Genomic DNA, 25333 nt, shown 5'->3' with positions numbered 1-25333 from the left:
TTAGTTAACAACTATTTTGCTTATAGGGTTCATGCATATTGGACAGACAAGAAGGAGGCAATTTCCCTTGCCACGGGCACCAGTGGTAATTTTTGAAAATCTTTTATTTTGTAGGGAAAATGAGCAGTAGAAAGTGAACGTAGCTACAGCCTTGTGGACACGCAGGTCCTGTATTGAGTTACAATTATATAACATTTTACAGTTATCGTGAGTAGTACAAGTTTGTATATTAGTATGTTTAAGACGTTTCCATCGTCTCAAGATTCATTGTTGTGGTTGTCGGGTGTTCGGTGTAGGCTTTGTGGTGTAGTATTCTTTGACGGGCATGTTAATGTCCGTTAGTTAGGCTAGTTACAGCACCTTTCGTCGTTTACTGTCAGTCTTCATATGTCCGTGTCGCTATTGGTGAGCAATTTCTGACAGTAGCCAATCGGGCGTGTCTCCCCTTTCAGCTCGTCTATCACCCCACATTACGGGGTATGCTATACTTGGGGTTTTTGCGTCTTTGTATTAGCTGGTTTTGTTTCGCTGATTTTATTGGGCGAGGTCTTTACGTGGTCTCAGTAACTGATGTTTCTTCCTGAATATGTCTTGTGTTAGCGTAGGGTGTAAGTTCAATCTCAGTGTGTGTTAGCATGTCTGATCTCAGGTGTGCCATTCAGAGATGTCGTCGTTTTTGTCGTGAGGCGTGTGAGGTCTTGGGTATACGTCCGTCTATCTATGTGTAGTGTAGGTGTCTTCTGGCATGTCATTTAGGATAAAGATGAAAGAGATAAGAAGAGTAGGTCGGAGAGGAGAGAGGTGGGGGGAAAAAAATAAGGGCGGCAAAGGGGGAGGGAGTGGGGGGGGGTCTTGCCTTGTGCTCGCGCGATGCCGAGGGGCCGGCCCCGCACACCGGCCCCCATGCCGGCACCTCCCTCCACGCGGGTAACCCTTCTATCATTCACCTAGAGGCCCCTAGAGATAAACATGAACCATAGTAGCCAGGTCTCCGCATGTTTGCTGGCTCTGCCCAGGAGAGATGCGTGTATCGCCTCCGCTCCCTGTATTACCTCCACTCTGCGTATCCATTCTTCTCTCCGGGGTATTTCCGTTTTTTCCAGTATACTGGTATGATCGCTTTGGCTGCGTTCAATAGGTGTCTTAAGATCGATCTTTTATACCGGGAGATTGGCATCGGTGATATGTGGAGTAGGGCCAGTTCGGCTGTCCATTCAGTCACCTCGCCTAAGATCTCCTGTATATTACGTCTAATCATTTCCCAGTAGTGAATGATTGCGCTACATTCCCACCAGATGTGTATCGTGGTGCCCCGTTCAGTCAGGCATCTCAAACACATTGGTGATGTCACTGGGAACATCCTATGGAGGAGAGAAGGAGTTCTATACCAAGTCGCCAACAGCTTGTAGTTTGTTTCCTGGAATTGTGAGCTAATAGTGCTTTTGTTATGCCAGAGTAAGGCTTTGTCCCACTGTTGTTGTTTGAGTGGTTTCGCAAGGAGTGTCTCCCATTTTCTCCGGAACGTGTCGTGTTTGCTTAGATGTCCGGTTAGGAGGTGTTGTTATAGTGTGGAGATCGTTTTGTCTAGCTCGGTGGCCTTTGCGCAGCATTCCTCGAACCACGTGAGCTCTCGGTTTAAGCGCTCTCTATTGCGAAGCGTGTCATAGAAATGTTTCAATTGTAGATATCGGAGTATTATCTGAATGGTTTGCTGTTTAGTAATGAGTCTAGGGGTCGCATCATCCCATTCTGAAGGACTGTGTGTATAGGTATATGTCCCTGGTCTTCCGAGAGTGGCCATGTTCTTGTGGGGATTCCTCCCCCTATTTTGGGGTTATAGGTGATTGGTAGTAGAGGGCTTGGTGTTGGTGATATGTGTTTTTGCTCTCTAATTGGTTTCCAACTGTGCAGCGTCTGAGTCACCGGTCCTGTGTCGTCCCCTTTCGTCATTGTGTTGCACCTCACTGTGTCCCATATGGTGGAGTGCAAAGCTGCACTGTTCCCTTCGGTGTTTAGGGCTACCTATTGTTTCTGCTCAGTGTTCGTATGCCAATCTAGTATACGTTGCAGGACTGTGGCTTGATAGTATTTTTTAAAGTCGGGTAAGGCTAGTCCTCCGTATTGTCTGGGTAAGCATAGTGTTTCGTGTTTAAGTCTTGAGCGCTCACCTCTCCAGACATATCGTAGGACTGCTGACTTCAGTTTGGCGAAGAATGAGGTTGGTATGGCGAACAGGATTGTCTGGAAGGGGTAGAGGAGTCGTGGTAGGATGTTTATTTTGAGGACCGCAATGCGTCCATGCCAGGAGATGTGTAGGTATGACCAATTTGCCAGGTCTGTTATTAAAGTTTTTAGTAGGGGGGTGTAGTTGTGGTGGTATAGGTCTCTCAGGTCTGGAGTTATCCATATTCCAAGATATTTCATTTTGTTACTGCACCTATTAAAAGGGAACATCATCTCTAATGTTCTATAGTCCTCCTCTGGGAGCGTTGCGTTCAGCACCTCACATTTGGCCAAGTTGAGTTTGAATCCCGAGAGTAGGCCAAATTTTTCAAACTCTGCCAATAGGCATGGTAGCGTGGTTCTTGGGCTGATGACGAAGAAGAGAAGGTAATCCGCGTATGCATCACTCCCTGCCAGGGGAATCCTTGAATGTCCTGGTTTGGGCGGATCGTTTGTAACAGGGGCTCTAGCGTCATGGCGAAAAGTAACTGGGACAGGGGACACCCCTGTCGCGTGCCATTAGAGATCTTAAAGTCGGCTGTGAGTGCTCCATTAACTCTATCTGCTGCCCGAGGGTTGCTATAGAGGGCTCTTATCCACGTGAGGAATTTTTGCCCCATTCCCATTTCTTGTAAAGTGACTATCATGTATGGCCATTGTACCCGATCAAATGCCTTCTCGGCGTCTGTGGAGAGTAGGAGGCGTCGTTGTGACCCCTTCCCTAGGTGTTGTATTGCGAATAAGCGCGGCGTGCTGTCCCGTGCTTCTCGTCCTGGTATGAATCCTGTTTCGTCCACGTGTATCAGGCCCGGTAATGGAGCTTTGAGTCTATTTGACAGGACTTTCGTAAATAGCTTGGTATCCACATTAAGAAGAGAGATCGGGCGATAAGTACCGCAGCACATCAGGCCTTTGCCGGGTTTTGGAAGGACTATTATGGTTGCTGCCAGAGATTCGGCTCCGAAATTCCCTCCTTCTGCAATCGCGTTGACGGCTTTTGTCAACCATGGTAGTAGCATCGTTGTAAAGGTTTTATAGTATGTCGTGGGGAATCCGTCCGGTCCCGGTGCCTTTCCAGTTTTTGTCGACTTCAGTGCCGCCGCGAGTTCCTCCTCTGTGATTCCTCTGTGATCGTGTCGTCTAGTGCGGTTGTCGTTTCTAATTGTAGCCTCTGCAGCCCTGCATTTCGTAGGTATTCTTGAATCCGGACGTCGTCGGCATCCATGATATTATGGTGTTCCTGGGTCCGTAGGTTGTATAGCGTGTTATAATATGTCCTGAATTCTTCCGCAATATCAGTCAGGTGTGTGGAAGTGGTGCCCAAGGAGAGGTGTAGTTTGTGTACCTGGACGCGGGGGGCGTTTCCCTTCAGGAGTCTTGCGAGGTATCGCCCTCCCTTGTTGGCGTGTGTGTAGAAGAATGCCTTGGATTGTTGTAAGGAGCATAGGTAGCGCTTCGTCAAGAGTTCCTTAAGTTGCCTTATGGTTTGCATTAGTTCCCCGTACGTCGCCACTAATTGGGATCTTTTGTGTTGCACTTCTAGGGTGGTGATCTGTTGATAAAGGTCGGCCATTTCTTTGTGTTTTTTTCTTCTTTTGGGAAGCAATACGAATGATCGAGCCTCGGATCACGCTTTTATGTGCTTCCCATATCGAGATCAGAGATATGTTTGTTGTTCCATTGTCTTGGAAGTAGTGTGTCAGGTCTCGCAAGATCTGTTCCCGTGTTCCCGGGTCTAGGAGCAACGCTTCATTGAGCCTCCATGTTCATCTGGTAGATCTAAAAAGTGGGGATTCCAGTGTGTTGCGGACCGCCCCGTGATCCGACCATGTAGCCGGCTCAATATTGGCTGAGAGCAATCGTGGTAGCCCGATTTGTCTGGTGAATATGTAGTCGATACGGGAGTAACGGTTGTATATTGCGGAGTAATATGTATAGTCTTCTGTGTTTCGGTTGGGGGTCCTCCAACAGTCTACCATGCCCATGTCACCCAGTGACCTTCTAATTGAACTGATGCTAGGTTGAGGAATACTGCTATGGTCTGTTGACGAGTCCAAAACAGGATCCAGGATGGGGACTAACATCAGATACGATACGTGCAATACCATGGGGACCCTCGCCCCTCTACACCACCTTGCCCATCCTTCCTTCAATCCGCTTTCCCCTTCCCCTCCCCTCTCCCCTCTCTCTCTCTCTCTACTCATTTTTCACTCATCTTCTCTCTAAATTTTCCAACAATGATTTCTGTACTAATTGAATAACAGCCGCAGCCCCTCTCAACCCGAGATTACGAACAGCTGTGTCATTTACTCACAATCACATATCTAAATGGGAGCAAACACCTTTATCCTGAGATCACATAACGCAAATAAGACACACTCATGACCAGAAACTGACCAATAACGCAGGACCGATACCCTTCATCATCCCGAAGAGTAAGAGGCCTAGAGGTGATAAGGTACCGTTAATGGAACCCAATAGGCAGACACAAAGTACACACTTACGAGTATACCTCTCCTCGAGCAGCAAACCGGTCACTCATATGACTACCCTAACGTGTTAAACGTAATCAAATACCATATCTGTATAATACATAAAATTTTTCGAGTGATGTTCACACATTCTACGATGGGACCTGCGCGTCCACTATGTTCTGTTTGCTTGTTCAATCTATAGATTCATGCTGTTATACATTGCTCAGGGCACGCCCTGAAATGTTTATGTTTGAATAAAGCCATTTTGAACCAAAACAGGATCCAGAGATACATTGAAATTGCCCCCTAAGATAAGGGTACCTTCCGCAAAATGTTGTAGTTTAGCCAATGTGTTCCGAAGAAATTGTGCTTGTCTTCTATTGGGCACGTATATGGAGGCGAAGGTATACGTTTTGCTCAGTATGTTTCCCTTCAGGAACAGATACCGGCCCTGGGGGTCGCGTATTGCATCCATCTCTTGGAATTCTAATTTCGCCACTAGAAGGATAGCCACGCCTGTTTTGCGGTGCGTTGGGTGGTTACAGAAATAGTTCTTCGGGTAGGTTTTGTTCTGGAGTTTCGGTTGGGGTTGGGACAATTAGATGAAGGAGAAGTTTGGAAAGAAAAGTGGATGAGAAGAGAAGAAGGAAGTCAAGGTTGGTGCCCGTGGATGAGGGCATCACCACTGGGATGGGGTTAAACCTCCCAACCGTGTCTTGTCCTCTGAAAGAGGAGACCCGTGCTACGGTGGGGTACCCTTGGGGTCCGCCCCAGTATCCAGACTGGTATGCAGCCCTTCTTGAGTCCCACCGTTCGAAACAGTGTGGGTTGAGGTACGTGGCCTAAGTACCTTCCAAGTTTGTCGTCTAGGTGTGGAGGTAGTGTGTGGTCAGCCTTCACCTCGCCCTGAGGTGCTTGTAACCTGCGTATATAAAAGAATTCCATATTAAACATAAAAACAATTATAAAGCTCGGCAAAACAGGCCGGAACATAATGAAAACACATCGCTCCCCCGTCGTCACCCTATCTTTCCCCCCCTCCATCCCGCTCCTGTCCAGTTTCCAGACCTGCATCCACCTCCCCCTCCCCTGTTTCGGAATTTTGGTTTCCCCTCTATTTTCATTGTGTATAGCCAGCCCTCCCCTGCTTTGCCTATCTTTCCATTGCTGACCCCCCTTAACCGAGAGTATCATGGGGCTGCTAAGAGTTATTTGTGCATGTGTGGGGGTTTGGGGTGATTGTTTATGTATTTACTCCCCCCCTTGTTACAAGGCTAAGTGTTAAGCCCAGTATGGGATATCCCATCTAGCTGTGTGTTAGTTTGGTGCGCCTATGATGTGTGTAGTGTGTGGTGTTTATGTTCCACCATACCCTTTCCCCACCTGGGGGTGCTGTCCCAATCGTAACTCCAAATGATCATCTTTCTGTTGTCGTGGGTCCCTCGTTTCATTTATAGAGTGATATTATTTTTTTTGGCGTGTGTGTGTGTTTCGTTCCCCTTTGTCCCCTAAATACGGTTGTCCCCCTTCCCACAGTAAACCTCATCATGGTCAGCAATGTGGCTTGAGTCATTTAGTCACTGGAAACTGTTAGGCCCAAGTGATGGCCTGCGGTTACAGTTATCACTGCGGGTTGTGTAGCATTTCTAGTCCCAGTGATCTCTGAGCGTGTGGAGTCTGGGTAATGCTCTCTGGTTGTAGAGGGCCGCCTTGCAGCTGTGTTCGTCTAGGTCGGGTTTTGGGAAGTAGTCTCCCTGCTCCAGGGTCCCCTTTGTGGACGGTTCCCGTCTTCCCCTTATCCCACCCAAAATCCCCCCGAACCTACGGGGTGTGTGGGGTGGCTTACCCAATTCCGTGCTTCAGTTTCCCTCCAGCCTCCCGGCGGTGGGGGGGGGTCGTGGGCATAAGACTTTCAGAGGTCCCTTAGAGATGTGTCGGGAATTGGATGTGGGGGACTTCTATAGCTGTGTGATCACCCATATTCCCCCTCCCCAAATCGTCTCGTATTATCCCGCCCGTCAGGTGTCAGCGGGAGTAGTGGGGGCCCCTCGGATCAGGCTGGGTTGGGTCTGTCCCTGGTAGAGGAGCTCGAGGCTCAGGGCTGGTAGGGCAACAGCTAAGGTGACTGGGGCCAGCGGGGTGGTAAGTGTACTCACTCCGCGTGGTCTCCCTGGTCCGGGTGTCGTCTTGGTGGGGGTCCTGGTGGGGATCCTCCTCTGCGCCTCCGGGGTACCTGCTGGGGTCGGGGTCTCGGTCCCAGCGGGTCTAGTATTTAGTTAGGGACCGGGGTGGGCAGCAGCCCCAGCTCTTTCACCAGGCGCAGGACTTCGTCAGGGCTTCTAGCGGAGATCCATCCATCTTGGTGGCGTGCCAGGAGGGCGAACGGGAATCCCCATTTATATGGGATGTTGTGCTCATGGAGGATAGAGGTTACCGGTCGGATTGCCCTTCTTGCATCTAGCGTCAAAGGGGATAGATCATTGTATAGGGCAACTTGGGCGCCCATGTAGGGCCACGTGGGTCTTTCCCTGGCTTTGTGCATTATTGCCTATTAGATTTGGTACAAATGGAGGCAGCAGATTAAATCTCTTGGGCCTTCTCCCTGTGCTCGAGGTCGCAAAGCTCTGTGCGCTCTATCAAATTAAGCGGGGTGGAGCCTCATGCTGCAGTATGCTTTTAAACAGGTCAGATAGCAGCTCCTCTACTTTCTCTCCTCCATCTGTCTTAGGGACTCCACGCACTTTAATGTTGCATCGTCGGCCCCTGTTGTCGACGTCTTCCATGTTGCGTTTCATGGTAAGTAGTAGTATTCCTTGTTGGGAGATCGCTGTATCCGTCGCGGTGATCCGAACTGCCTGCGTCTAAGGGAAGTTTCCTGCTTGGGCTCCGACCTCCGTTCGAATCCCTGCTATATCCGCCTGGAGGGCATCTTGTATTGCGGTGGTGTGCGATAGTAAGTCGTTTTTAGTGGCCATTGATGTCGCTATGAGGCGCAGTTCTTCCCCTATGCGGTCCAAGGCTGATGGTTCAGTTGAGGCCGTTGAGGCCGGTGATGGCGGCGCAGATCTTGTCGTCTCTGCCTCGCTGTTCGGGCCCCTTTGGGATTGCTCATATCCGTCCATCGGACCTTGTTGGGGTTTTAGCTGTGTACCCCTCGGGGTTTGGGGGTGATCTGAGCGTCAGTTATGGCCCATTTGTTGGCTGTAGCCTATTGTGGAGTGCTTGGTGGAGCGGAGCACTGTGATTAAGCGTCCATCTTGTTCAGCGTCCAGGCCACACCCCCACCAGTGGTAATTATGTACCACAATGTATACACTAATCAGCCACAATATTAAAAACCACTTGCCTAATACTGTGTATGTCCTCCTCCTGTCTCCAAAACAGCTCCAATGTTTCTAGGAATAGACTGCACAACACCACTCTGCATGTTCTGTAGTATCTGGCACCAAGGCAGTAGCATCAGATCCTTTAAATCTTGCAAGTTTCAAAGAGGAGCCTTCATGGATTTAATTTCTGGTGGAATGTGGAGGCTAAAGCAATACCTTGAACACTTTGTCATGTTCTTTAAAGGGACACTGTAGGCACCCAGACCACTTCTGCTCATTGGAGTGGTCTGGGTGCCAACTCCCACTACTTTCACGTTTTCAATACGTTATTACCTATAGACCTGGTTGCCGTAATGCCAAAGCTGACGCTATCTCCCGACAGCATGAACCTTTAGAATTTGTTAACTTGACTACTGTACCTATTGTTCCTGCGTCTCAGATAATAGCTGCTACCCGTTTGGTTGTTTCATCTCCTTTTCTTGATAGTATTAAGACATACCAAACCCAAGCACCCCCTGAGACGCCGGCTGGTAAACTATATGTTAAAACAAAGGACAGAAAAAAGCTGTTAACTTTATTTCACACCGCCAAAACTGCTGGTCATCCGGGGGTAACCAAAACCTATAAGGGCCTCCTTCAACAGTTCTGGTGGCCTTCGCTTAAGCAGGACGTAGTAGATTTTGTACAGGCTTGTCGGGTCTGTACGCAGTGTAAGTCCCCTAATTTGAGACCCCAGGGTCTACTCTTGCCTCTGTCTATACCAAAGAAACCATGGACCCACTTATCCATGGATTTCATTGTAGACCTTCCTCTTTCTGATGGTCAGACGGTGATTTTGACTGTGACGGATAGGTTCTCTAAAATGGCGCACTTCATTCCGCTTAAAAAGCTTCCTTCTGTGGTTCAGTTGGCTCAGGTGTTTGCCAAAGAAGTGTTCCGCTTGCATGGGGTTCCTCAGGATATCGTGTCTGACAGGGGTCCTCAATTTGTTTTGGAGGGGCTTTTGTGCTGAGATGGGGGTCTCCTTGTCGTTCACTTCCTCCTATCACCCGCAATCTAATGGTGCAGCCGAACGTGCTAACCAGTCTGTGGTATTGTATTTGCGCTGCTTCACTAATGCGCACCAGGACGACTGGTCTCACCTCCTTCCGTGGGCTGAGTTTGCCAGGAATACGGTGTCTCACTCGTCTACTGGCTTAAGTCCTTTTGAGGTTGCTTATGGGTTTCGGCCTTCTGTCCTTCCCGGTGCATTCTCCGACAAGGGAATGCCCGCCTTGGACCAGCACCTCGCCTCTTTGCGGAAGATGTGGGATCAGGTCCATGTTGCGCTGTCTCGTTCAGCAGCTGCTCAGAAGAGGTTTGCTGATCGCCGTAGGGTTGCGGCCCCTTCTTATATTCCGGGTGATAGGGTATGGTTGTCCTCCAGGAACCTCCGTCTCAAGGTTCCCTCGATGAAATTTGCTCCCAGATTTCTGGGTCCCTACAAGGTGTTGCGTAGGGTTAACCCCGTTTCCTACTCCCTTGACTTGCCTCCTTCCATGCGTATTCCGAACACGTTTCACGTCTCTCTTTTGAAGCCCTTGCTGTGTAACCGGTTCTCTCGTCCCCTCGGGCGGCCCGTTTACCCTCGCGCGGTCTCCAGGGACGTGTACGAGGTGGCTGCCCTTCTCGACTCTCATGTTTCTAGGGGTCGGTTACAGTATCTGGTGGATTGGAAGGCTGTCTACTAGACAGCCACTAGAGGTCTCTTCCTGGTCCATAGCACAGGAAACCTGTGCCAGAGCATCGCTGGACGTCCTCACGCTGTGTGAGGACCTCCAGCGTCGCTCAAATCCCCATAGGAAAGCATTGAAATTTGTTTTCAATGCTTTCCTATGGGGAGACCTAATGCGCATGCGCGGAATTGCCGCGCATGCGCATTAGGTCTCCTCGGCTGGTGGGCGGATCAGTCTCGCCCGCCGGCCGGCGGAGCCAGTAGGAGGAGCGGCGTGGAAGAGGAGACATCGGCGAGGGACATCGCCGCTGCCTCATGTAAGTGACTGAAGGGGTTTTCACCCCTTCAGTAACTGGGGATTGGTGGGTGGGAGGGAGAGGGACCATCCAGTCCCAGGAAAACAGATCGCTTTCCTGGCACTGGAGTTTCCCTTTAAACCATTCCTGAACAATTTTGCAGTGTGGCAGAGAGCATTATCCTGCTGAATGAGGCCATAGGGAACACATTGCCATGAAGGGGTGGACGTGGTCTGCAACAAATTATAGATAGGTGGTACATTTCAAAGTAATATCCACATGAATGCCAGGACCCAAGGTTTCTCCGCAGAACATTGCCCATATTATACCATTGGCTCTGCCGGATTGCTTCTTCCCATAGTGCATTTTGCTGCCATCTCTTCCCCAGGTAAACGATGCACAGGCATCCGGCCATCCACCTGATCTAAAATAAAAAGTGATTCATCAGGCTAGGCAGTCTTCTTCCACTGCTCCATGGTCCAGTTCTGACGCTCATGTCCTTATTGAAGGCACTTGCCATTGTGGACAGGGGTCATCATGGGCATTCTGACTAGTGTGTGGCTATTCAGCCCCATATGCAGCAAACTGCAATGCAATATGTGTACTGACACCTTTTTACCATGGCCAGAATTAACATTTTCAGCAACAGTAAAACACATTTTGAGCTACAGTAGCTCTTCTGTGTGAACGGAGCCTTCTCTTCCCATGTGCATCATTGAGTCTTGGGCACCCATGACCCAGACAATAGTTCACCAGTTGTCCTTCCTTGCACTGTTTTTGGTAGGTACTAGTCACTGCCTACCGGGAACACCCCACAAGACTTGCTTTTTGGAGATGACCCAACCATCTAGCCATCACTATTTTTCCCTTATCAAAGACAGTGAGAGGTTTTCACTTGCCCATTTTTCCTGTTTCCAATGCAAGAAATTCAAGAGCTGACTGTTGCAGCCTAATATATGCAACCCGTTGACAGGTGACATTGTAACAATATAATCAATGTTATTCACTTCACCGATCAGTGGTTATAATTTTGTGGCTGTATATATATATATATATATATTAGTGTATAGCCATATGGACAGAACAATCATATCCAAAAGGATTGCTCAAGTTGGTATAAAAGAGCCAGGTAAGTCCAGGTTTAGATGGATTACTACCAGGGCCGGCCTTAGGCATTTAGACGCCCTGTGCGAAAAATCTTCACAGCGCCCCCCTCCCCCCCGTCATCCATGTATGCTGTGTTGTTTGTGTATGTGATAGTAGGTGTGATGACTGTGTGTGATATGTATGCTATGTGTGATATTTGTAATGGGTGTATTAACAGTGTGTGATATGCGTGTATTGGTTGTATGTGACACACACACACACACACACAGAGTCAGACGACCATACACACACACACAGGAAGACATCCACACACACACACAGGCAGACAGTCTCACACACACACACACACACACACACACACACAGACACACACAGGCAGACAGTCAGTCATACACACAGACACAGAGAGTAATACACACAGACACACACAGTCATACACACAGACACACACAGTCATACACACACACACACACACACACGCAGACAGTCATACACACAGACAAACACGCAGACAGTCATACACACACACACACAGGCAGACAGCCATACACACAGACACACAGAGGCAGACAGCCATACACACAGAGGCAGTCATACACACAGAAGCAGTCATACACACAAAGGTAGACAGTAATACACACATACACACAGTGGCAGACAGTCATACACACACACACACACACAGACACACAGAGGCAGACAGTCATACACACAGACACACAGAGGCAGACAGTCATACACACAGACACACAGAGGCAGACAGTCATACACACAGACACACAGAGGCAGACAGTCATACACACAGAGGCAGACAGTCATACACACAGACACACACACAGAGGCAGACAGTAATACACACAGACACACAGTGGCAGACAGTCATATACACACACAGGCAGACAGTCTCACACACACAGGCAGACAGTCAGTCATACACACAGACACAGACAGTAATACACACAGACACACACAGAGGCAGACAGTAATACACACAGACACACACAGTCATACACACAGGCACACACAGAGGCAGACAGTCATACACACAGACACACACAGAGGCAGACAGTAATACACACAGACACACACAGTCATACACACAGGCACACACAGAGGCAGACAGTCATACACACAGACACACACAGAGGCAGACAGTCATACACACACACACAGAGGCAGACAGTCATACACACAGACACACACACAGAGGCAGACAGTAATACACACAGACACACAGTGGCAGACAGTCATATACACACACAGGCAGACAGTCTCACACACACAGACACACACAGGCAGACAGTCAGTCATACACACAGACACAGACAGTAATACACACAGACACACACAGAGGCAGACAGTAATACACACAGACACACACAGTCATACACACAGGCACACACAGAGGCAGACAGTCATACACACAGACACACACAGAGGCAGACAGTAATACACACAGACACACACAGTCATACACACAGGCACACACAGAGGCAGACAGTCATACACACAGACACACACAGAGGCAGACAGTCATACACACACACACAGAGGCAGACAGTCATACACAGACACACACACACAGGCAGACAGTCATACACACAGACACACAGAGGCAGACAGTCATACACACACAGACATTAATAAACACAGGCAGAGAGTCACACTCACCTGACAATCCCACAGTTACCTGTGGAGTTCATTGTGGAGGCAGTGCAGCTCCTGGTGACTGTTTGGTGGGGAAGCAGGGACTCCTTCCTGCTTCCCCTGCAGCAGTTTTCCTTATTGAGTCCATATAGGCAAACAGATTTCTCATGGGATCAATACTCCCATGTATGTTGATTGAATACAACAAGTATAAACAGAAGATTATTTTACCAGAGGATGTTGAAGAGCTAGGGAAAAAAAATCGTTTCCTACTTTTCACCTGAACCATTGACCTGTAAAATAGTATACTTCCACAATAAGTAAATGCCTGAAAGCTGCACAATCTGGCAGCAGACAATAAATTAAAAACAAATGAATATATCAAATAACAGACCCGTGTTGACATAGAGGTACAGGGGTACATATGCACCGTTTCCACTGAGTGGTACGGTTTGAGTCGGTATGGTCTGGTACGCTATTTTGAGTGTTTCCATTATGAAAGTGGCCCATACAACCGAACCAAACCGCACCATTCCTGGGCCCCCTCCAGATATAGGTCCATAGGAAATGATACGGTACAGTTAGGGCGGAGCTACTGGCATTACACTATACAATCCATTGATTGGCGGACAGGAAACCATTAATGCTCATGACAAATGACACACTAAGCATTTGGTCTAAACCCCGCATGCCCCCTGGCCGTCCGACTTGCAGTGGAAACGCTCACCTGAATAGGCTGGAACATTCTTACCCTTCCGAACCGTACAAACCCGAACCATACCGCTCAGTGGAAACGAGGCAATAGTTCCTTCTCTGCTTTCACAACACGTTTTAGAAATAAATTATGTAGACTGACATGATAATATTGGGAGGCCTAGTCACTTACCTGCTGTGTCACAGGTGGTGGTTTAGCATTATTGGTACACATTTTAGTGAGTGTATATTTTTGCACTTTATATGAATTAATAATATGTATTTTATACATGGAGTTTAAATCATGTGCAATCTCACGTGCAGAGACCCATTTGCAGTTCCTTCCTCACTCCTTCCACATGCTTTATTTGTCCATTAGTTCATAACCACCATGCTTCATGTTAGTACCATATTAGTAGTGGGATGGGGTATAAATTACTTTAAAAGAACTGGACTTGGACTTCATTGTGATACTTTTGTTATAGAAACCTAGAATGTGATGGCAGAGAAGAACCATTTGGCCTATCTAGTCTTCCCAATTTTCTAGATACTTTATTAGGCCCTGGCCTTATCTTATACCTAGGATAGCATTATGCCTATCCCATGCATGCTTAAACTACTTCACTGTGTTAACCTCTACCAATTCAGCTGGAAGGCTTTTCCATGCGTCCACTACCCTCTCTGAAAAGTAATACTTCCTGAAATTATTTTTAAACCTTTGCCCCCTTAATGTTCTCTTGTTGTAGTAGTTTTTCTTCTTTTAAATATAGTCTCCTCCTTGTGTCAATTTCTTTTATGTATTCAAATGTTTCTATCATATCCCACCTGTCCCGTCTTTCCTCCAAGCTATACATGTTAAGATCCTTTAACCTTTTAAGTTTTATCCTGCAATCCATGAACCCGTTTAGTAGCCCTTCTTTGAACTCTTTCCAAAGTTATCCCTCACTAAAGTGGAAGAGAAAATAAATAAGCTGGTGGACTATTCCTTTATGAGAGCAGGCAAAGGACATCAGATGAGGGCCTTTGTGATTGGCAGAACCAACCCAGTTAGTGAGTGAAGATTGCTTCAGTTATTAAAGCAGCTCTGTCACCTCCTTGGGTCTTTGTATATTTTGTAAAGACCCCTAATGGTGACATTGTCACTTAGAGTGAGGTGGCCTGAAAGTGCATTGGATGTTAGTTATACTTCCCTGATGCTGTCCCTCATAGAAGCCACCATCTTTTATCTACAGCTCCTGGCACTTCATCTACTAAGAACCCATGTCATTGCTGTATTCTTGGGCATGCACAAGAACACAACATTGATGTCTAGGGAGGATCCTGTGAGACTATCACAATTGTGCTATACATTTTACTTACATTCACATGTAGATATTATATATTTTGCAATTTAAAAGATTTCTTACAGATGTTTGGAAAGATATGCAGTCACTCACTAATGTCCATTTGGACTCCAAAATCTGCACATTATTCATGCTATTCAACAATATCCAGATTTAGCAATTTAGGATCAGAATGGGCCTGAATTTGGAATTTCAGATTTTAATGTAACTACGCTGGCTTATATATGGACACTGAATGCTTCAAATCTATACCTGGGTACTACCAAACTGGACTAGAATTAAATAAATAAATATATATATATATATATATATATATATATATATATATGTATATATATATATATATATATATTATTATGAATTATTTGCCATCTGGCAGTGCTAGCAGCCAGCAGGAAAATAGTTAAATAACCCTCCATAGTCCAGATAAGGGTCAATTATGTGGTGGCTGTCCAGCACTTGCTAAAAGTTACATAAATAAAACAAATAAACAAACAATAAATGTTTAAAACTAGTGGCCGAGCTACCCAGTCATAGTCAAACCATGAGCATCGGGTGGGGGTAATGGGGGATGGACAGATCAATGATTAGCCAGTAGGGGCCATTTAATAAAAGAAAATAAGGGACATTATGATGGTCAGTGTGTGGGGGCTATTATAACATAAGAGGGAAACCTAGCAACCCCCCTGCACCCACAATTTTGTGGTGTGTGGTGGACCTAATTATAATTTTCAGGGTACATTCGCAAATTATCATTAATTAGCTTTTTTGCAAGTGTACGATAATTTTAAGTACTATCTGTGGCAGTGCGAGGGTTAAATATGTGGTGGCTGGCCAGCACTAACTAAAAATGTATATAAAAAAAATGCTATCAATGTGTCAATAAGACCCCCATATTACTATAAGGGGTGTTTAAAACCTCCCTTTGCCCCCTTCCCCTGCCATTCAGCAACTGGTGACATCTACTAAATATTTAAAAATAACAACTGGGCAGTTATTGCTGCTTAGTCACTAGAAAAGCCTTGGGTGAGGGACTTTGGCTTAACTGATTTATAAAAGAAAATGGTGGTCATCCTAATGAAAAGAGTTAGGTTTCCCTAGAATATTACATTTGTGGGTCACCACCTGCTGGCCATGGCTGGCTGGCTGGCCTTTTTGTTCTCTCCCCCCCTCCAGTTTTATTATGTAAGCCCACACCAGCTGTTAATGGGTGGGAGACACTAGGCCCACCAACAGTTATTTTATAATAGCCCCATATGCCACCCATGGATGGGGACTGAGGTGGATACTATGTTTTACTGGGTGGTGGTACAGGGGGAATATTAAGATGTCATTCCTGTTTTAGTGTATTAAATAGTACCGACCTGCTGGCCACACATGTGAGCTGGCAGTGATTTATACAACCCCTATATTTAATTTAAAGTCCCCCATCCAATGCCCATGGGTGGGGTCACAGGGAGAGGACTATGTCCCAACTGTTATTTTATAGACACGACGGAGTTTTTCTAGCATCTGGAAATAATGGATACCCAGTCACAAGTTTTAACTATTTATCACATATGCCCCACTTGCCTCATGGCAGGCAGAGGCATACGGTGCTATTAACCCCCCCCCCCCCCCCTTAAAGTAATAAGGTGCTTATATTTACTTTGAGAGTCTTATTTATTTATTTATTTATTTATTTATTACTTTTTTTTATGTGATAGCTAGCTAGCAAGTGCTGGCAAGTTGTCATAGGATAAACCCTTGTGTTTTTAACTTTTTTCAAATAGTTTGCATTTTTTTATTTTTAATCCAGGCCCATATTTGAAGCATTTGCCAAATTTAGGTCCATTGAAGCTTGAAATCCAAAATTGAATAATGTGAACATTGTTGAATAGCATGGACAATGTCGGGATTTTACAGTCCAAATGGCCCCGTTTGCATCTGGATGGTTTTGCCCCATTCTAAATGGGGTCATTTGGATGTTAGTGCATAACCCTGTAAGCAGTGGTACAGATGCTAAAAGCCATTCCAAAGCACGCATGAAAGACATTTCAGGCTTGCAATAGTTTCTGCCACTATAACATATTTCTAGGCATTTACTAGAAATAGTGCATTATATAAATATGGCACAAAATGATAGCACTCCAAGGACTTGCTTCAAGGATAAAAATAAAGCTTTTATTCAGCTTTGCAAAAAAATTGCTTTTATTCAGCTGTGCAAATAAAAAATCGATGTTTAAACTGTAAAACTTTCATCAGGACAAAAGAACGATAAGTGCTTATAAACCCATAAGAATAAATATTCACCCCCCCTAACTCTCATGTAATGTGTACACTTCTGGCTTTTGTCCTGATCAAAGTTCTACATTAAAACTGAAACGTCATTGTAGCGGACCATGGGTAACCCGACCGGTTACCTCAGCTAATTCCTTCCTTCAGCTGCTCAGGAACAACTTAGGATATAAAGAGACCCATTTCCCCCCCAGTAACTGGACGAGATACAGCTCTGGAGGTACAGCACAATTTTATTGAGCCACAAATGCATAATTTTATTGAGGCTTTTATGCATAACCCCATGCAAGTGGTCTTCAACTTACACAAACAGGGGTCGTATTCCAGGATCACCAGCAAAACATTAGAAGTTTGTGTGGGGGGAGGGCAGGACAAGTTTCGCACCCGGGCCCTGTGGTTTCTAGTTACGCTTCTGGCAGCTGGTATGCTTTTCACTATAGGCATGTTGACCGCTCTCCAAACATAGAGCATATGGTTGTGACCAAAAAGCTCTATTTTGGTCTCATCACTCCAAATTACAGTGTGCTGGAAGCTGTGAGGCGTGTCAAGATGTTGTAGGGCATATTGTAACCTGGCTTTTTTTGTGGCATAGGCACAGTAAAGGCTTCATTCATGCAACTCATTTTGTTCAGGTATTGTTGTATTGTGCTCCTTGAAACAACCACACCAGCCTGTATTTCTTTGGAGGTTACCTGTAGGTTTCTTTTTTGTATCTTGAACAATTCTTCTGGCAGTTGAGTCTGAAATCTTTCTTGATCTTCCTGACCTTGGCTTGGTATAAAGAGATCCCCGAATTTTCGACTTCTTAGTAAGTGACTGAACAGTACAGACGGACATTTTCAAGGATTTGGATATCTTTTTATATCCTTTTCCATCTTTATAAAGTTCCATTACCTTGTTACGCAGTCTCTAGCTTGCTCAGTGCATCCACGTGAGAGCTAACAAACTCATTGACTATACACAGACACTAATTGCAATTTAAAAGCCACAGATGTGTGAAATTAATCTTTAATTGCCATTTTAACCTATGTGTGTCACCTTGTATGTCTGTAACAAGGCCAAACATTCAAGGGTATGTACACTTTTGATCAGAGCCAAATAACTATGTGATCAGGGGAGGGCTGGCAGCCTTAGGCCTGGGGGGCAAAACCAGTCAAGTGGCCCATTGGACCACCAAATCAGTTCACCATCCATGCCCACCTTTTCCTGGTTTATAACAGCTATTGATGTTATGCTAATCAGTAGCTCTTTGCCATACCCGCTCCTTCACGGCTCTGACTTTCAATGTTGTCAGAGCGCAGGCTACGAATCTCTGAGCCTGTGCTCTGACTCACTAACTGAGCGCCGGAACCACGAGGGAGAGGATATGATCTGACTGCACCTACTGCTGGTGCGCACCAGTGGACCACCAGCAAATCGTTTAAATTAAATATGCTGGTGTCCCCAACTTGTGAGCTGTGTTGGCTGCCGGGCGCCCCTGTTGTCATGGCACCCTGCGTGACCGCACAGCGTGCACATCCCAACGGCTGGCCCTGCTGACACACACTGACATTACTACTTAGACATCCCTCAATATTAATACAGACATCAGAGTAAACACCAATAAACTGTGGAAATCATGCCTCCTCCTCTCTCTCTCCCATGCGCTGCTCTGTAGGCTGGGAGGAAGTGAAGAGTAATCACATTCTCCCAGCACAGCACCACCTGTGGCTGCATGGGGAACAGCTGTTTAATGTAATGCTTGCAGGACGGCCAGCTGCCGCAGAACCTCTTTGTTCCCATCTCTGCAAAGGGCTCCAGGCACTGCTTGTTGTGAGTGTGAGCCACTGTAAATTAGGGGCAGAGGGCACTTGCACTGCGGTATTACTCCCCCTTCTTCTTATTGCTCCCCCTTCTTCATACCCCCCTCTTTTTCTTATCTCCCCTGCTTCTTACCCCTCCCCTCTTCTTCTTACCCCCCTCCTTCTTACTCCCCCCTCTTCTTACTCCCCCCCTCTTCTTCTTACTTCCTCCTCTTTTTCTTACTCACACCTTCTTCTTACCCCCCTCTTTTTCTTATCTCCCCTCCTTCTTACTCCCCTCTCCCCCTCTTCTTACCCCCTTCTTTCTTACTCCTCCCTTCTTCTTACTCTCCCCCCTCCCCTCTTCTTATTCCCCCTCCCTCTTCTTATCCCCCTCCCCTGTTCCTACCCCCCTTCTTACTCCCCCCTCCTCCCCTTCTTACTCCCCCCTCCCCCTGTAGCGTGGCCGAGCTCCTCTCCGGTCCGGCTGGACTGACTGTTTCCTGTAACTGGCTGGACTGACAGGAAGTGCACACTCAGTGTGCATCTTCCTATCACTCCGGCCGGGCACCGCAGACCGGAGAGGAGCTCGGCCACGCTACAGGGGAGGGGAGGGGAGAAGATGTGCTGCAGCCGCCTGAGGCTCTTAACAGAGCGCTCAGTCGGCTGCAGCATTAGGACCGGCCCGCCGCGGCTGGTCTTAAAAGAATTTAGGGCAGCCTGGGGGGCAATTTCCTCCCTGCCCCCCGGCCCAGCCTGCCCCTGCATGTGTTAATAAATGGCTTCATTTGATCACTATCCTTCAATATAAGACTTTTTTTTGCATGATCAGTCATTTTTTTAAAATCAATGCCAAAATTCTATATACATACAGCTGGCAGAAATTGTGAAAAAAAAATGTTGTAAATCTGTTTTTATTGAACTTCTTACTTTAAGTACAGGTAAAGAGAAGAGTGCAGGTGGAGACTCGCAGGTCTCTGTTAATGTGTCATTACAGTTTCAAACATTGCATAACGTATGTTTTCATATATACATAGGTGCATAAGAGGGTTGACCAACAATCGTCATGTATCTTGTACCATTACCCTCTGTCTTGTGGGTGTATCTCTTGTACATTTGTATAAATATATTTATTGTTATTTGTTTACAGCTATGCTACTTTCCATATTATGCCCTCAGCACTTGTGTCATGTGGGAACCTTTCATTATATCCCTCTGAGTTGTTCTTTCTGGTGAGCATTCGAGCGTGCCCATCTTAGTTTTAGTTAACCAATTGGATATGCCCCCCGTGGTTGCAATGTGTTGGTGTGGTTATCTTGATTACTGATGCCTAGGGATTGGAGGCCAATGCAGTAAACCATTAGTCTCTTTCACTCCTGTGTGAGCAGGTGATTGGCATCTGTACCGCAGGGGCTGCTATAGGTCCCATGGCCATGTTGGCGGGGACGTAAGCATCCACCTAGAGCATGGGCCATCACCCCATGGCATCCCCCCATCGGCCTTCCCTAATCTTGGTTCGGGGATATGGGAGAAGATAAGTTAGGCAGAGACAGAATAGAGAAGCAGGTTAGGTGAGTTTAGCCTATGGCCGCTGCCGGGTGGAGCACGGCCCCACCGGGGCACCACCCCCGGAGCCGGAAGTATATGAACCACGGCTGCCACGTCTCCGCGTGTCTAGTCTCTCTCCCTGGCATGTAGCACTTCCGCCCCCTGTATGTCCTCTACCCTGCGGATCCACACGTTTTTGCTAGGGACTTTTTTGCCAGTAGGACGGTATATTGGCCTTGGCCAGGTTCAGTAGGTGACACAAAATTGATTTCTTAAAGCGTGAAATTGGTTGTGAAGAGATATGTAGTAGGGCAAGGTCAGCTGACCATTCAGGTATGTCCCCTAGGATCATGGTCACATTGTCTTTTACCATCTCCCAGTACGGGGCTATGTCACAGCACTCCCACCAGATGTGTAGCAGCGTTCCCCTCTCCATTTGCCATCTCCAGCATGTCAGGGGCACCGAAGGGAAGGTTCGATGCAGGAGGATCGGCGTTTTATACCATAGTGATATTCATTTATAATTCATCTCCTGGTAATATGAGCTCATGGAGCTCTTGTGTTGCCACAGCAGTGCCTTGTCCCACTGTGCTGAAGAGAATGTCTTGCCAATCTGGTCTTCCCATTGTCTCCGGAAGGTGTTGTTTACCTTTTGATTGTCGACCACTAGGTATTGAAAGAGTGTGGATATTACGTTGCCTATTGTTGGTACCTCGGTCGCATAGTCCCTCAAACCATGTGAGTTCTCTGTGTAGACATTCCTTGTGCAGGAGCGAGTCATAGTAGTGTTTCAGTTGCATATATCGGACGGAGTTTAGGGGAGTCCTCGGTCTACCCTCCAGTAATGAGTTGAGGTCCCACAACATCCCGTTCCTTAAAGCTCTGTTGATGGGGATGAACTCCCCTCACGGGTAGTCCCCCTCCAGTTTTGCTATTGTATTTAACTGGGAATAGGGGGCTAGGTGTAGGTGATATGTGTGTCTGTTCCCGCAGTGATCTCCAGCTGCGTAGTGTTTGCGAGACCGGTCCCCCTCCAATCTCTTGGTCCAGTATCCCTCGATCCCCTCCCCATACCATCAGTTTTAGAGCAGTGCCAACGTCTCCCTTGTCCAGAGTCACCCATTGTTTGTGCGTGTGATTTGCGTGCCATTCGAGAATGCGTTGTAGGACCGTGGCCTGCTGATATCTCTTAAAATCTGTTAGTGCCAGCCCTCTGTTGTGCCTGGGTAGGCATAATATGTCGTCTCATAGTCTGGGTCGCTCTCCTCACCACACAAATTTGATTACTGACGTTTTTAGAGTAGAAAAGAAGGTAGCCGGTGGGGTAAGGGGAATGGTCTGTAGCAGATATAGGACCCTCGGTAGTATGTTAATTTTGAGTACTGCGACACGCCGGTGCCATGTCACGTGGGGGTATGCCCATCTGTCTAGGTCCGCCAGCAATGTCTTCAGTAGGAAATTGTGAAATTTTGTACTCAAATGTTTGCATACCCTGGCCGAAATTATGACATTTGGCATTGATTTTGAAAATACGACTGATCATGTGGGAATAAAAATTATATATATATATATATATATATATATATATGGTCTGTTCAGCTGTACCTTTGTGTATGAATATCAAAGAACCATACTTATTAAAAAGTTAAAAAATATAATGGTATGTGTATATACTGTGTGTGTATATATATATACAGTTTGTGGTATTACATTTCATCAAAAAATTAATATTCAATTTCTCTAACAGGTGCTGCGCAGGTCTCCTAGAGTGGATGAATGCTGAAGGTGAACCCTGAAAAGACCAAAGTCCTTCTGGTAAGAGAACACTGTGAAAATTCTTTAAAACTGTGCAACCATCTAGCCTGGTACTAGAAGTAACTTTAAATTCAGAGTTAATAAGCTCAATTAAACTGTGAACATACAATTTAAGTGATGTTTTTTGTGAATAAATGTAACACTTTTTGGAAAATATAATTACAAATAATTTATACATGTGTTTGTATCCAATGAAAGGGAGCACACGAAGGTCTTACATATGTGTAGTTTTATTCCTATTACAAAGTTACATACAATAAATTGATGTTTTGACCCCTTAAGGACCTTTTTCAAGATTAAGTGATGTTCAAAGTGTGTGTTTATATTAAAAATAAGTCATTAACTCATCAATGAAGTGAATGTGTCTCGAGATTGCCTGGAAACCGAACCAGGAAGTGGAGGGCGGTCACGTGATGGACATGTCGACGTGCTAAAGTGTGAAGTGAACGTGTTCTTTTCCTGTTGCTAAGAAACCACTTATACAGTGGAAACTGGATTTGGACAGTGCTAACCCGAGCAGTCTGTGAAAACGTGTATAGGCCAAATATAGTGGAAAAAACGTGCAATGTGTAATCGAAAAAAATAATAATAAATCAATGTGTAGTGCTGAAAAGTGCCTATTATTGTGAATGGTGGCAAAGTGTGTAAAAATAAATGTTAAAGGAACACTATAGGTTCTGGAACACAGACCTGTGTTCCTGACCCTATAGTGCTTAATCCACCATTTAGGTGACTTGACACCCCCCCCTAGAAGGGGTTAAAACTTACCTTATTTCCAGCGCTGCGGGTCCACTGGCAGTGGCCCTGCCCCACCTCCTTGGTGACATCAAAATTTACAGATTTTAACCAATCCGATGCTAACCTTGACTGAGGTCTCACTGGAGCTCTTCCACCTGACCAACCCTTCTTCCAGGCAGGTATCGTCCCCTCTGCCTATTACGCTGCAGCCTTTCTTCCAGGCAGGTTCCACATCCGCCTGCAATGTTATAGCTCTTGTCTTTATGAATACACTAGCTCTCTTGCTTTATCCCAGGGCTAGAGGGATCCTGCAGCCAGCAAACAGGTCCAAAGACTATGTCACTGGGATCCCTACAAATCCACACAGGACACAAGTTACAAAAGGAACTAACGTGCAAAGCTTTATTTTTCACTTGGGACTAGCCCATATGTTCAATACATATAGATTGCTGTGACAACTCAATAAAAATACAAACAGTCAAATCAAAGCAGACAACATACAGCAACTTATTATAACACAATGACCGATTTATAAAGGGGCGGGGATGGAGAAGACAATAATTAACAGGAAATAGCTCTCCTGTCTGCAGAATTAGCAATATGCAAATCTATCCAATGCAAAATGAGCAATTCATGCTATTCAGGTAGTGCATATAGCTGTTGTAATCAACAGTAATTGTAATCAAAATTATTCAACCCCCATTGAAAATCAGGTTTAATATTAAAATTGTCACTTTTAGTTGTTTGCAATAAACAAATTAAACAAAAGCAAATGCCCCCCCAAAAAAACAAAAAACAAAATGCTTTGCCCCAAATTCAACTGAAAGCACAACTTACAGTGACTTCTCCAGTCTCAAAAGTATTCAACTTCTTCATGGCAAGCAACTTTAGTACTAAGTAGAGCACCCTTTTGCTGTTATGACCTGCTGTAAACGAGATGCATAGCCAGACACCAGCTTCTGGCAGTGTACATGAGGAATCTTAGCCCATTGCTCATGAGCAGTGGCCAACAGTTCAGTAATATTCTTAGGTTTGCATGCTGCAATGACCTTCTACAAATACCACCAGCGGTTTTCTACAGGGTTTAAGTCAGGTGACTGACATTTACCTGGACTTCTTCTGCAACCAATCCTTGGTGGAATTTAAGGTATGTGTGGTATCATTGTCATGTTGGAAGGTCAAATGACACCCAAGCTTTAGCTTTCTCTCAATCGGCATGACATTTTCTCCTAGGATTTCCTGATACTTCATTGAATCCATCTTGCCTTCCATATGCCAGAGTGTTCTTTTCAGCGGAACCATCTGGCTGATTAATTCCAGTTTTGTTTCATCGCTCCACGAAAGAGAATCCAAAAATGTCTGTGCCTTATTTATGTGATGTTGAGAATATTGACGCTGACATTTCTTGTGCTTTTGGGTCAGAAAAGTGGTGTACTTCTTGGAGTTCTGGCATGGAAACCTTCTGCATTTAGTATGCACCTTACTGTGCTCACCGAAAACTCAGTGCTAATTGCCAACAAGTCTTGCTGCAGGTCTTTTACAGTCTCTTGAGAGTTTATTACATCCTGCCTTCTCAGAAATCTGGTTGCAGGCATTCCTAGCTTCCTTTTTCTGCCCCATCCAGGTAATGTAACCTCTGTTCCTTCAACTTTTAAATTGCAAACTATGCTTCCAACTGTTTTTTTCCTTGGAATATGCAGTGACTTTGCTATCTTTTTGTCTCCTGTTCCTTGTTTGTGAAGGGCGATGATCTCTTCTCTTAACTTTGGAGACAATTATTTTGCCATATTTCTAACATGCAATCAAATGTGACACTCAACAAACCAGTTCCATGATTTCAAATATTCCAGCTCAAGCACAGCTGGTACAACTAATGAATCTCTTGATTAGTTGCATCAGGTGTGCTTGACACAAAACCTGTTTTGTATATTTGTGCTGTTGTGAGGGGTTCTGTTCAGGGGGTAAAATAATTATGAGACTGAGAGTCATTATACGTTGCATTTTCAGTTGAATTTGGGGAAGCATTCGTTGTGTTGAGCAATTTCAATTGCTTTTGTTTGATTTGTTCATTTCATTCAGCTGTAAGTCTGTAAGTGTTGGCAATATACCTGATTTTCAATTGGGATTGAATAATTTAGACTCTGTGTGTGTCTGTGTGTATATATATATATATATATATATATATAGTCTATATTTTTGCTCTACTAAGAACATTTGTGGATGATATATTGCAGTCCATACTTGAAATAAGTTTTAAAAAGAGCCACAATATTTATATTTGTCCATTAACTGTAAAGCTAAATAAAATAAATACATGTTGTTAAATGTTCATATGTAGATAATTCATAAAT

The 25333-nt window shown here is 45.6% G+C and overlaps 1 protein-coding gene across 1 annotated transcript in view; it reads left to right on the top strand.

Moving 5' to 3' along the window:
• Nucleotides 1–25333, top strand: part of GRIK4 (glutamate ionotropic receptor kainate type subunit 4) — a 758447-nt gene that overhangs the window by 179228 nt on the left and 553886 nt on the right. Inside the window, exon 2 of the mRNA XM_063436300.1 lies at nt 22177–22244. The gene's annotated coding sequence lies outside the window, so the exon portion shown is untranslated. The remainder of the gene's footprint in view (nt 1–22176; nt 22245–25333) is intronic.

The sequence above is a fragment of the Pelobates fuscus genome, chromosome 11, assembly GCF_036172605.1.
Source record: "Pelobates fuscus isolate aPelFus1 chromosome 11, aPelFus1.pri, whole genome shotgun sequence".
NCBI classification, from domain to species: Eukaryota; Metazoa; Chordata; class Amphibia; order Anura; family Pelobatidae; genus Pelobates; species Pelobates fuscus.
This window is presented reverse-complemented; position numbering and strand designations above follow the sequence as displayed.